General features: G+C 40.9%; 1 protein-coding gene across 1 annotated transcript in view; it reads right to left on the bottom strand.

Annotated features, from left to right (window-relative positions):
• GPR63 (G protein-coupled receptor 63) overlaps nt 1-10,016 on the bottom strand; it is a 40,061-nt gene extending 30,045 nt beyond the window's left edge. Inside the window, exon 1 of the mRNA XM_004455430.4 lies at nt 9,365-10,016. The gene's annotated coding sequence lies outside the window, so the exon portion shown is untranslated. The remainder of the gene's footprint in view (nt 1-9,364) is intronic.
• Nucleotides 10,017-11,506: the final 1,490 nt, after the last annotated feature.

An 11,506-nucleotide genomic window follows, 5' to 3' on the forward strand; every position in this document is an offset into this window, starting at 1 on the left:
CAGAAGACCCTAACAGCAGCTAGGAACTTTATAGGGCCTCATTTGCTATGCTAAAAATGAACAAGAAATAAACTCTACCATGTAGAAATGGACAGCAATAAAAATTGCAGAACTTGACCCTGATACTATATGGATGGAGGGGAAAAAATCTCCCGAGTACCTGCAATCCCAGCTAGCTCTGTAATTTTCAAAAAGTTAAGCAGAAATCTTATTTAAATGTACCCATACCAGTAGAGCTAGCAGTTTAAGCAATTTTATTTCTCCATTATATTTTCCCTCTTGAGGAACTACTTTCAACCCCAGCTTGAAAGAATTATGGATAACAGTTCCAAGGAAAGTGAGCTGCTCAAAGTCAAACATCACAAAACCTCAAAATGGTCTGAGCAACATAAATGATTAAAAGTGGGAAGTGGAGGAGTGGCTGGGGAGCAGATGTAGCTCTACTGTTTGAATGCCTGCTTCCCATATACCAGGTCCTAGGTTCAATCCCTGGTACCCCGAAAAAAAAAACAAGGGGAGAAAAAAAGGCAAAGGAGATCCACAAAAAGACATCAGGTATTAAAATTATTAGACAAAGTACAATAATTGTTTAATATATTTAATATATTTAATAAAATAAGATGATTGAAATTATGAGCAAGAGACATGCATACATGATAAAGAACCAAATATCTAAAAATGAAAAGTACTATAACTGACATTAAGAGCTAAGTCAACAAGTGGTACATTAGACATAGCTAAAGTGGATTCATTATAATAGAAGTTAGAACAGAAGAAATTTTCCAGAAGCAATCAAGAAAAACATGAAAGATAAGAAACAAAAGAGATGGGATAAGGAAAACAAATATAGACGATCTAACAAACATGTAACTTGAGTTCCAAAGGGAGATCATAAAATTCTTAGATCTTAGAAGCAACCAGAAGGGAAAAACAGATCCCTCAAAAAGGAAAACAAAATAGCTCTGACTACTGGATTCTCAACAGCAACGATAAATTTCAGAGAACAATGGATATAATGAAAGAAAAACTGTGAAACTAGAACTAAATATTCAGGGAGGTGATCTTTCAAGAAAGAAGGTGAATTAAAAGGATTGTCACACACAAACAAAAATGGAATCTCTTTCTCTCTCTCTCACTCTCACATACACACAAACATGCACATAAGATAATATTTAGGCTACAACTAAAAATACTCAACATCAATAGCATGTAAGTTGGAAGTGGGTATCATAAGAGATTTTAAAAAGTTTTTAGGGAAACAGACTTGGCCCAGTGGTTAGGGCATCCATTACCACATGGGAGGTCCGCGGTTCAAACCCCGGGCCTCCTTGACCCGTGTGGAGCTGGCCCATGCGCAGTGCTGATGCGCTCAAGGAGTGCCCTGCCATGCAGGGGTGTCCCCCGCATAGGGGAGCCCCACGCACAATGAGTGCGCCCCGTAAGGAGAGCCGCCCAGGGCGAAAGAAAGTGCAGCCTGCCCAGGAATGGCGCCACCCACACTTCCCGTGCTGCTGATGACAACAGAATGGACAAAGAAACAAGATGCAGCAAATAGACACAGAGAACAGACAACTGGGGGAGGGGGGAAATTAAATAAATAAATAAATCTTTAAAAAAAATAAAAAGTTTTTAGGTATTCATACTTTTTTGTGAGGAGGGCAAAGATACTGATTAACTTTAGACTAGATTAAGGTAAGTATGCATGGTAAATTTGTGTAATCATTCAAAGAATAAACACAGAGCTTATACCCCTATCCACATCAAAATAAGTAAAACAAAAAATAGTTAAAAAATGGAAAAGTCAATCTATCTAAAAGAAGATGGAAAAAAACAAAAAAAAATCAGAATATAATATACATAATAGTATGATAAACAAATCCGACTACATTATTATTCATTCTAAATATAAACAAACTAAACTCTGCAGTTAAAAAGCATGGATATCTAGGGTACATAAAAATGTTTGGATATTTTCATAGTGGTTACAATTAAAAACAAAAACTGACAGAGTGCTGAGTTCCTAGCCAGGGGAGCTCTATCACAGTCCCTAAAGGAACAGCAACAATCCCCCAAGTGCAACGGCAAAGACCAAAAAAGAAGGAAGGTCCAACAATGAGCCCTTGATACTAATGACTATGCTTGTAAGCCTGTGCACCCGAAATAAGACAAGGCCTAGAGCTGCAGGGTGCCTAAGAGTTACCTCCTGAGAGCCTCCGTGTTGCTCAAATGTGGCCAGGCTAAAAGCCAAACTCAGCATGTAAATGTGTTGCCTTCCCCACAGCGTGGGACATGACTCCCAGGGATGAGCCTCCCTGGTGCCAAGGAATTACTACCAAGTACCAGCTGATGATGTAACTAGAAAATGACCTTGAATAAAAGGGTCAACTCGGACCATCAGAATATCTCAGTCTACATGTAATACCAGGAGTTAAAAATGCTTTTCAACCTGAATAAAAGGGGGAAATGGAAAGGACAAATGAGTTTATATGGCTATGAGTCTCCAAAAAGAGCCGGGAGGTTATCAGAGGGGTTGCCCTTATGCACACCTGAGCAGAGTCCCAAAGACAGATAAAGTAGATACAACCCCAGGTACTGGTTCTTCTGAGGGCTACAGAGACCCACACGTTCTATGGTCATGGCAGATGAACTTCAGTGCCATGTCAGTTGGCCCCACTTTGGAGTTTGTGTTTCTGTGTGATAGAGCTGGACTCAGGTGTGATCTTTGCCCACAAGCCTCTCCTGTTACTTTTACTGAACTGTAGTTGGTGCTGGGGTTTAATGTATACCCAGGGGACCTGAATCTCTGGACTGACCATATGATACCCAGGCCCTGAGCCTCAACAGACTTGCAACGCCTACACTCTTGTTTATTGGACTTACCCCATGGAGGTGAAGAAGGCCAACCACCACACCAGGGAGCCAAGAGTGCCTACAACTGAAAGCAGGAGAATTGCATCCAGCATCCACGTGCAATCTAAGCCCCCTCTTGATATAGATGTGGAGTGGACACAACCATTCTAAGGTCCACAGGATGGAGGAATAGAGTATGGATGAGAGTGGCTTACTGATATTCTATTCATGAACTATTGTGATTAGTAATCAAAGAAAATGTGGCATTGGTGTGGAGAAAGTGGCCATGGTGGCTGCTGGGGGTAGGGAGTGAGAGGAAGAGATGTGATGTGGGGGCATCTTTGGGAATTGGAGTTGTCCTGGGTGGTACTGCAGGGACAGTTATCGGACACTGTATGTCTTCCTATGGCCCACTGGATAGACTGGGAGAGTGTGGGCTATGGTGTGGACCACTGACCATGTTGTGCAACAGTGCTCAGAGATGTATTCCCCAAATGCAATGAATGTCTCATGATGATGGAGGAGGTTGTTATGGGGGAAGGAGTTGGGGGGGGGGTATATGGGGACCTCATATTTTTTTAATGTAACTTTAAAAAAATAAAGACAAAAAAAAAAACACACCAAAAATAAAAGTATTTATTGAATTAATAAAAGATACAAAATGTATGCAAAATTTAAAAAAAAAGCATGGATATAAACAGTTTATAAGAGATGCATCTAAAAACATAAAGATACAGGTCCACTCTGAAAGCCAAAGAGTAGAAAGTTATTACGGTTAGGTTTATTTTTGGCTATAAAAATGAAGGGAATTTTTCTCTCTACGTTTATCTATTAGTCCCTAAGTTTTCTCATAGGTTCTTCTCTTGGTTTTTGCCAACTTATGCCCATAGTTTTTTGTTCCTCATAATAACCATGTTTTTATGGTAGCTACAGTGATTCCGCTAGTTTTAAAATATAACTTCTGGCTAAGGTGAAGTTTTGTATTATTGACAGAAAGGGAGAAAGACATAAGACATAGACAAGATGTAAAGAAATTGATGTGTGTGTAATTGTGTGTATTTATCAAAACTAAACCTTATAAATTCAAACCTTTCAAATGATTTTCCTAAATATTAGGAGTTTAGGAGTTAGCAGCAAAGTACAAAAGACAGGATATTTTTAATTTTAGAGGTGATTACACAAGAAACAATATTCACTCTATCATACAGCTATTATGTATGCACCCAAAAATGGGCTCAGGAGGGCAGATGGTAATATAGTAGTGCTGTAAAATTGACTAAGAGAAAACATTCTCAGGGAACATTACCAACTGTTGTACCTATGTAGTTGGAAATAGCACCTGTAGCTATGACTGAGCACTAATAGATGGTCCAAGGTTGAGACTGGGTCTTACGCTAAATCTTTATAAACATCTAGAGTTATTTCCTTTAGATAAAGCCCTACTCAGTCAGGCCTGGGTTCAAATCTATTTGATTTAAGTGTTTCATATCACACTAGTAAAAAAACAGCATAAAATAGAAAAGGTGTATAGATTTTATATTAGGAATAATAAAGTATCTTGGTTTAATGGGGAAAAAAATCAATGCCCTTGAACCATACCCAAAAATTCTACTCCTCTTAGAGGTTTACTCAAAGGGAATAACCATTGATATGCACAAAGATTGAGTTATAAGATATTCACTGCTTTGTAGCAGCCAAATAAAAAAAGGAAACAACCTGTCTGATATTGTGGTATGTCCTTAATAAATTATGATATATCTATAGAATAAAATACTACTCAATATTCAAAACATGTAACAAAAGATTATTCCACATGGAAAGTAGTTCAACTTTACGTGAAAATTACAAAGTAACACATATAGTAAAATGCCTGTTTCAGAAATAAAAGTATTATAGTGTTTTCTATATGTAAATAAAATATACATAAAAATGTTAATAAATAGTTATCTCTGAATATAATTATTTTCTTCTTTTTGCTTGTCTGGGTTTTCTAAGTTTTCTACAATGAACGTGTCATATCCATAATAAGGTAAAATATGTATTTCACAGCATATGTATAAAGAATAAGGATTTGAATCCCCCCAATGGCAACTATACATGAAAGATAGAAATACAGAAATAAAATAAAAAGTTCCCAACATCATTATGCCTTTAAGTGGGAGCAAATTACCCAAGGAAAAGTGGAGGAACCTTAAATTCAAAACTCATGTATCATTGAACTACAAAATTCAAAAGTTAGAAGTAGTGAGTGGTAATGAGTAAAAGAACTCAACAGACTTTCTGCTAGTACTGGACAGCATAAAACTTTGGAAGGCATTGCCATCTGTGCAAGGTTAATCAAAATGAAGCAGAAAGACTGCTGCATATACAGACCGGAAGAAATGAAAAAAAACAAGCTAAAATTATTTAATGAATGGATTTTATTAGAAGTACACACTTGGGCATTTTTCTCTCTAAAAAACAGTGACTGCTATATCCAGAACAGTCCCTCCCATTCAACCCCCTTTGTATCTCTATCCTCCTATGCCAAACTTTAGAGTTAAAAAAAAGTACAGTCGTTACTCCCAGCCAGATACAGTACCAATTACCAGACAATGATGTTAATTCATTCTTAGGTAATTTTTAGTTGAAACATTTATTCTGATCAAAGCATCAAGCACTTTTAAATACCTGCAAATGTTCTTTCTCTAAAATTACCTACACATTTGTTTTAGTTAAAAAAAAAAAAAAAAAAAACAGGGGATGCCATAAAGATGCCTCCCTGTAGAAGGTCAAGGCCAGAAGACAGTCATGTCTCTTTTTGTACCACATCCACAAGGCTGAGCCACAGAAGCATCCACCCAAAAAAAAGAACGTGTCTAAAAATTTTTCCAAATTATTTTAATGACATAACTGAGTCAATTCACCTGAAAGAAAGATGTTTAAACTAAGAAGCTTTGGTCAAAGTCCCCCATCACAACTGCATGTAAAGCTTTTAAGTTAAAATGGTATTTAAGGGTTTCAACTATAAATTACCTTTCTCAGGTAATTATCAATATATATGCTCAGTGACTGGCACATTATTTGGCTGGGAGCGTCCTCTGCAAGTTTCATGATATAAATTGAGCTTGGAAGAATATAATTTCTTTAGCATGATCACCTGGAGGGAATACTCACAATAATAATATTATTATTAGTTTCAATAGGTAACAACTAAATTTCTTTATCTGCCAATATGCAAATGCTCTTATGCCCAAGTTATGTTAAAACCCAACCTTTCTAACTCTTCATTAAGTTTTTAATGACCATGAAGGAGCTTTCCAATGTATTAAGCTAGAGTTTCATGCTTGAGTTTTAGAATCTTCTGCCACACAGACTGAAGAGGGCACAAACTACTTTCACCAATCCTGTCCATACTGATTGGCATAGTGGCTAAAAGACATTTTATCCTATATATTAAACTCGAAGACTGAATCTTAGCTTGCTTCAGAAATCATTTTTTATATGCATGGCACGCTGCCTCAAGCCAACTAAACACTAAAGTATGTTGGGAAGCCCACAATGCAAATTATTTGGAATGTTCCCTGTGTTTTGTGGTTGCAAAAGTGCCTATTCTGTGGATTATCCAGTTCAAATTAGGGGCACATCTGACCGTAAACAGAAAATTCCCATGAAACAAGCTATAATCAAGATCCATCCTTTTAGAGAGTCTGTGATCGCAGGCTAATAATCAAACTTTTCCAGTGTTATTTTTTTTTAAAGGCTAAAGAGAAACACAGTAAACTGTGAAGCATGTTTGTGTTCAAGTAAACACTAAGAACTCACACTATATACACATTTTTCAGCATGGAAAAAAAAAGGGGGGAGGGGGCTCTGACCTGAAACAAAGTAGAGTATTCGTAATACATACGAGTAAATGCCTATCAAATTAATGCAAAGTCAGTCTAAAAGATCATTTCACTTCAAATTTTCATACAAACGCTGAAATAAAGCAGTACTGACTATGGAATATAATAAGTATTCTAAAGACAGACAAGATAATTATGCTTGTAGTGACTGGAATGTTGTATTTTGGGTATTATTTCCCCAAGTATTAACAGGTTCCTCTCTCAAATCAAATATGTGTGACCTTTATTTTTTCACAAAATGGAGACCCAGAACTTCCCCAAGGCTTGCCCCCCATGCCATTGAGATCTACTCTCTAAGTCCCAGACCTATGGAGACTGTCCTGAAGGTAATTTTTGAAGTGTTAGAAGAAAACATTACAATAACAAGCTAAATTTTATCTAGGGATTTGCCTGCTGAAGAAAAATTACTGAAGCTTAAGAAATGCCTGGTTGAATCATCCCTTGGTGGGATAATTCAGAACATTTTATAATAGATAAATATGTGGTTCGGATCATTGACACAAGGCTCTCTTATTCAAGCCTTTTGAGAGAGCATGTTGGAAATACACAAAAGTTTTAAAAATAACTGATATTGACTAAAATGCTGAAGAGATAGCTAGCAAACCCTAAAAGGAAGTATTAGCCTCTGATCTTTAGACCTCCTGTTCTTAGCACATGCATTGTCAAGTCCCTGAAGAGTTGCCCGTTAAACATGGGCAGACATACACACACACACAATATGTACATATATATGTACATATATACTTTACTTTATTTTAAAAGTTTTTAAAAGAATCATTCATGAAACAATCATCCCAAATCGAATAAACCATAAGCAAAATCTCAAGGTACTCACAGTAATCTTAAGGATGGTAATCCTAGAATTGTGTTCTAGGAACTAAATCACATCCACCTCAGAACTCCAAATTCTTATTTAATGCAGTACTTTCTTGCCTAGAGTGCAGCAAACTTAAGGTAAGATAACTGTAGTTGAAGTTTAAAGCATGTGACTTTTCTCAGTAATTTTTCCCATGAAAATTTAATTTGCTGTAAGTTTTCAGGATACGAGTGAGATGTTGAGTTTTTGGAAGTTTCAGTTCTCATATATCTGACAGCAGAATGACAAAATTGTTCTCAGAGATGAAAATCTATATCCCAAACAAAATGTTACAATATTAATGGTTATTCTGTAATGATTTTCTTCAAAACTTCCCTATTGCAAGCATATTTTTCACAACACAGACTTACATATAATTTTTTATGTAATTATATAGTAATATATAAAACCTATACCTGAGATATTACCTTAAATATTTCATGGCAGTTTTCTTTTAAATAAGCCCCCTTCTATTTTCATTGTTCAAAATATCTGGATTATATAATCAATCATGTCACCAAAATTTTGCCTAAGCAACACCTCACAAAATAAAGTGACTCTTCAACAGCACCTCTGATTTGTAGCTGACATCATATGTACATAAAGTGAGTGGAGACGACAGAAACAGGAATAGACAGGTGTAGCAGAGACCCAGGGATGTGAGAAAACCAGGCTTCCTTCACCCATAGGATACATGAAAAAAGAAACCTCACCCATTTGGTTCAGAAATGCATTTATATATTAAGTTTCATCAAATAATTACATACATCACATACCTCATCCAAGAGTAAAATTGAAGCAATGTCAGATTATGCAAGAAATATCAGGTTTTATTTATGATTCTTAGAAATGCTGCTCCTAAGATTAATTGGAGTCTTCTTATTCTAAGATATAATGTAAGCCGAAATCACCAATAAATAAATCAATAAACAGGAGAAAATCCAATTAAAGAATATATAGTTGAAGCCCCGTCCAACTTCACTGAAAAACTGCATCCTACCTGAATTTCCTAAGTGTCGAGATTGAGTATAAATATTTAATCAGACACAAATGATCAACTTTGAAAATCTGGGCCCATCCTGGGTTGGAGGAAGGGGTGGGAGGAGATGGAATAAAGATATGTTTGGTTTTTGTGTGTTGTTTTCTGAAAGCAGCTTGAGCCTCTAGGATTCTTCCCCTTCAAATATTAATAATAAAGAATGTCTGCAAAAAAGGAGCGGGGGAGGAGGTACAAAGGCTTAACCACAGGCAAGAGGCAACTGTCGGAGCTCGCAAGGAGCCTTCCCACTTCGGCAAACGCTGCGAATTTCTCCCCCCAAAGAGTGAAGAGACCACAGGGTAAAAGTTCACGAGGATTCCATCCCTTCTTCTCACTCGCAGCACTTAGCTTCTCTAGGAGAGAAGGCCGGAATTCGGTGCCAAGCTGCAGCCGACCGGTTCCTAGAAGGCCTAACAGCTTCGGGGGCAGGGGATGGGGGCAGGGGATGGGGGCGGGCGCGGCGGGGCGGCTCCCCGCGGGCGGCACCGGAGAAACCGAGTCCCGGCCCGGCGCCACCGCGCGGCGCTGGCTGCAGAAATAACTCCAGCCCAGCTGCTTTTATTCTGCAAGAGCTGCCCGAAAACCCCAAGCTTCGCCCGCACAACTTCAGAAGGAGCAGCCTGACGCTCGGCCACACACTCCGCCCAGCCTCAGACCCTTCCCCACGCCGCGGATCAAAGGCTCGCCCGGGGCGCTACCTGTCCCGGGGAGCCCGAGGACCCCAAGTCTCACCTCACACAAAGGGGAACGCGCGGGCGCCGGCAGCAGAGCCCAGGGAGCATGGCCCCATCCAATGCCTCCCGGAACTTTCCTGACATAGCACTTCTCTCCTCCGCGGCAGAAAACAACCTTCGAAACCGAGAGGAAGGAGGAGAAAGAAGAGGAGGAGGTGGTGGCGGCGGCGGCGGCGGCGGGAGCTCGAGCTGGAAGTGAGGAGCATCGCGGACCTGCCGCCGCCTCCCGAGCTGCCGAGGGGTTCCGCCCCCAGGGCCACCAGAGCGCCCTCTTAAAGGCGCCGGCCCATTTTTAGGACTGGGGGCGAAAAGAAGGAGGGGGACGTGGGGGAAGGGACAAGAGGGAGGTGGCAAGCTGAGTCGGAGAGATTCTGGGAGGCAGAGAGCTGGCCCTTTTCCAGCCTTCCCCCGACCCCTCCCCGCCTACCGGGCCTGGCCACCCCTCTACCTGGGCAAAAGCACCCACAGCAGGGCAAGTGCTCGGGGCCCGACCGTAGGGACCTCCGCCGCTGGCCTGTGCCCCAGCATGGTCCGAGGCCCCTTCTCCTACTGCCTACGTCCCTTTTAGGGTCTCAGCTTCCTGCCGTCCCCGCCCCCGCCTGCGCCCCCAAAGCCTGTGCGCGCGGTTAGCGACTGCCCAGTGATACTGCGATTCCGGAGGCTCCCTGCGTTTCCTCGCTTGCTTCCTGCTTATTCTTTCTCTATTCTGTGCACAGTGGTGAGGGTTTCACCCAGGAGCGCAGAAGACTGAACAACTAAGTGCAGGGAAACCCCTAGACTGACCTCCGAAGTGCTCGCTGATGGACGGCATGGAAGGCTCGGAAGACTTGCCATACAGCCCGGCTTTACCGCGGCCGGTGTTCTCCTCCAGTGGCCAGTTGCCAAGTGGCCTCCAACGGGATTTCGTGGACTAATGACTCATCACCAAAAATTGGAGTTTCTTTTCCAATGTAAAACTCGCCGAACTGCCCTCATGGAGGCCCTCCAGAAGACGTGACCACCTTAAGATCTAAAGGCTAATGAGAGATGCTGCTGTCCGATGACAAGGAAAAAAGGAACCTCATATTGTTTTCTGGGTATCACTGAATATGCATTGTTATTGCTGAGACCACAGCCACCAGTGGGGATGCCCAGAAGCCAGAGCTGCAAGGCATCAGCAGATATCTTTACCCCACCCACCACAGAAACTGTGGGTGTGAGCAGCAGAGGGCTTGCTGCCTGTCTAAGGACCTGTTTTTCTACCTCATCGCTCCAAACTTTGCTGCTTTGTGTGAAGGGGACCCAGCGTGGTGTTGTGCTGTTTGTACCCTGCACTGGGTTCCCTGGCTGAGGTGCGGGGCGGCAGGCAATTTGGGATTTGAGCCAGCCTGGGTGCCAAAGCATAGGTCCAATCATGGGGCTACATTTGCTCAGCGGGAGTGCCATTTCCTCATCCACACAAAGGCACTTGTATCGGCCATCAGTGCCAACTGAGACTGAAGCTGAACATCTGAGCCACCTGCAGCTGTGGAGCAAGAACATCTTGAACTTCTGAAAGAAGAGGTCAGGGAGAGAATATACAGAAAATTGGAGCAACTTGTGTTACCAGATAAGAGAAGCCTTGGGCCCTTTTAAGTAGAAGACAAAGTTCTTCTGCAGCCAGACATTAAGAGAGTAGGCTGAAAGTGAGTCAGATGAAGAAATCCTCCTTTTATGATAAACTCCTGTGTAGTCAGGACAGTGAGATGTGGCAAGCACCCAACTAAAACTGACTTAAGAAAACCCCGAGGATGGGGAGTTGGAAATGGTTGGTTCATAGGCTTTTAAATCCTAAGAGCAGAGTTAGCAAAATACATATGATTTTTTAAAATATTTTTTCCCCCTCCAGTGCTCAAAGTGTGTCAAGACACAGTTTCTCCCCAGTTCCTTTGCACTAGTTTTATTTTCTCTAAGCAAGGAGGGGGGGAGGGGGGAATGGCCACCTTCAGCCCCAGGCAATATTCATTCCCTTTGTTCCATATATACTCAAACTGCTAGGATTTAATTGAAGTGGTTCCCCAAAGGAAAAGAAAAGTATTAACAAAGAAGGAGGATGAATATTGATCAGGTAAAAACCATAGATGTCCACTATAACCCCTCCAACAGGCACACACACATACCC

This window comes from Dasypus novemcinctus, chromosome 11 (assembly GCF_030445035.2).
Source record: "Dasypus novemcinctus isolate mDasNov1 chromosome 11, mDasNov1.1.hap2, whole genome shotgun sequence".
Lineage (NCBI taxonomy): Eukaryota > Metazoa > Chordata > Mammalia > Cingulata > Dasypodidae > Dasypus > Dasypus novemcinctus.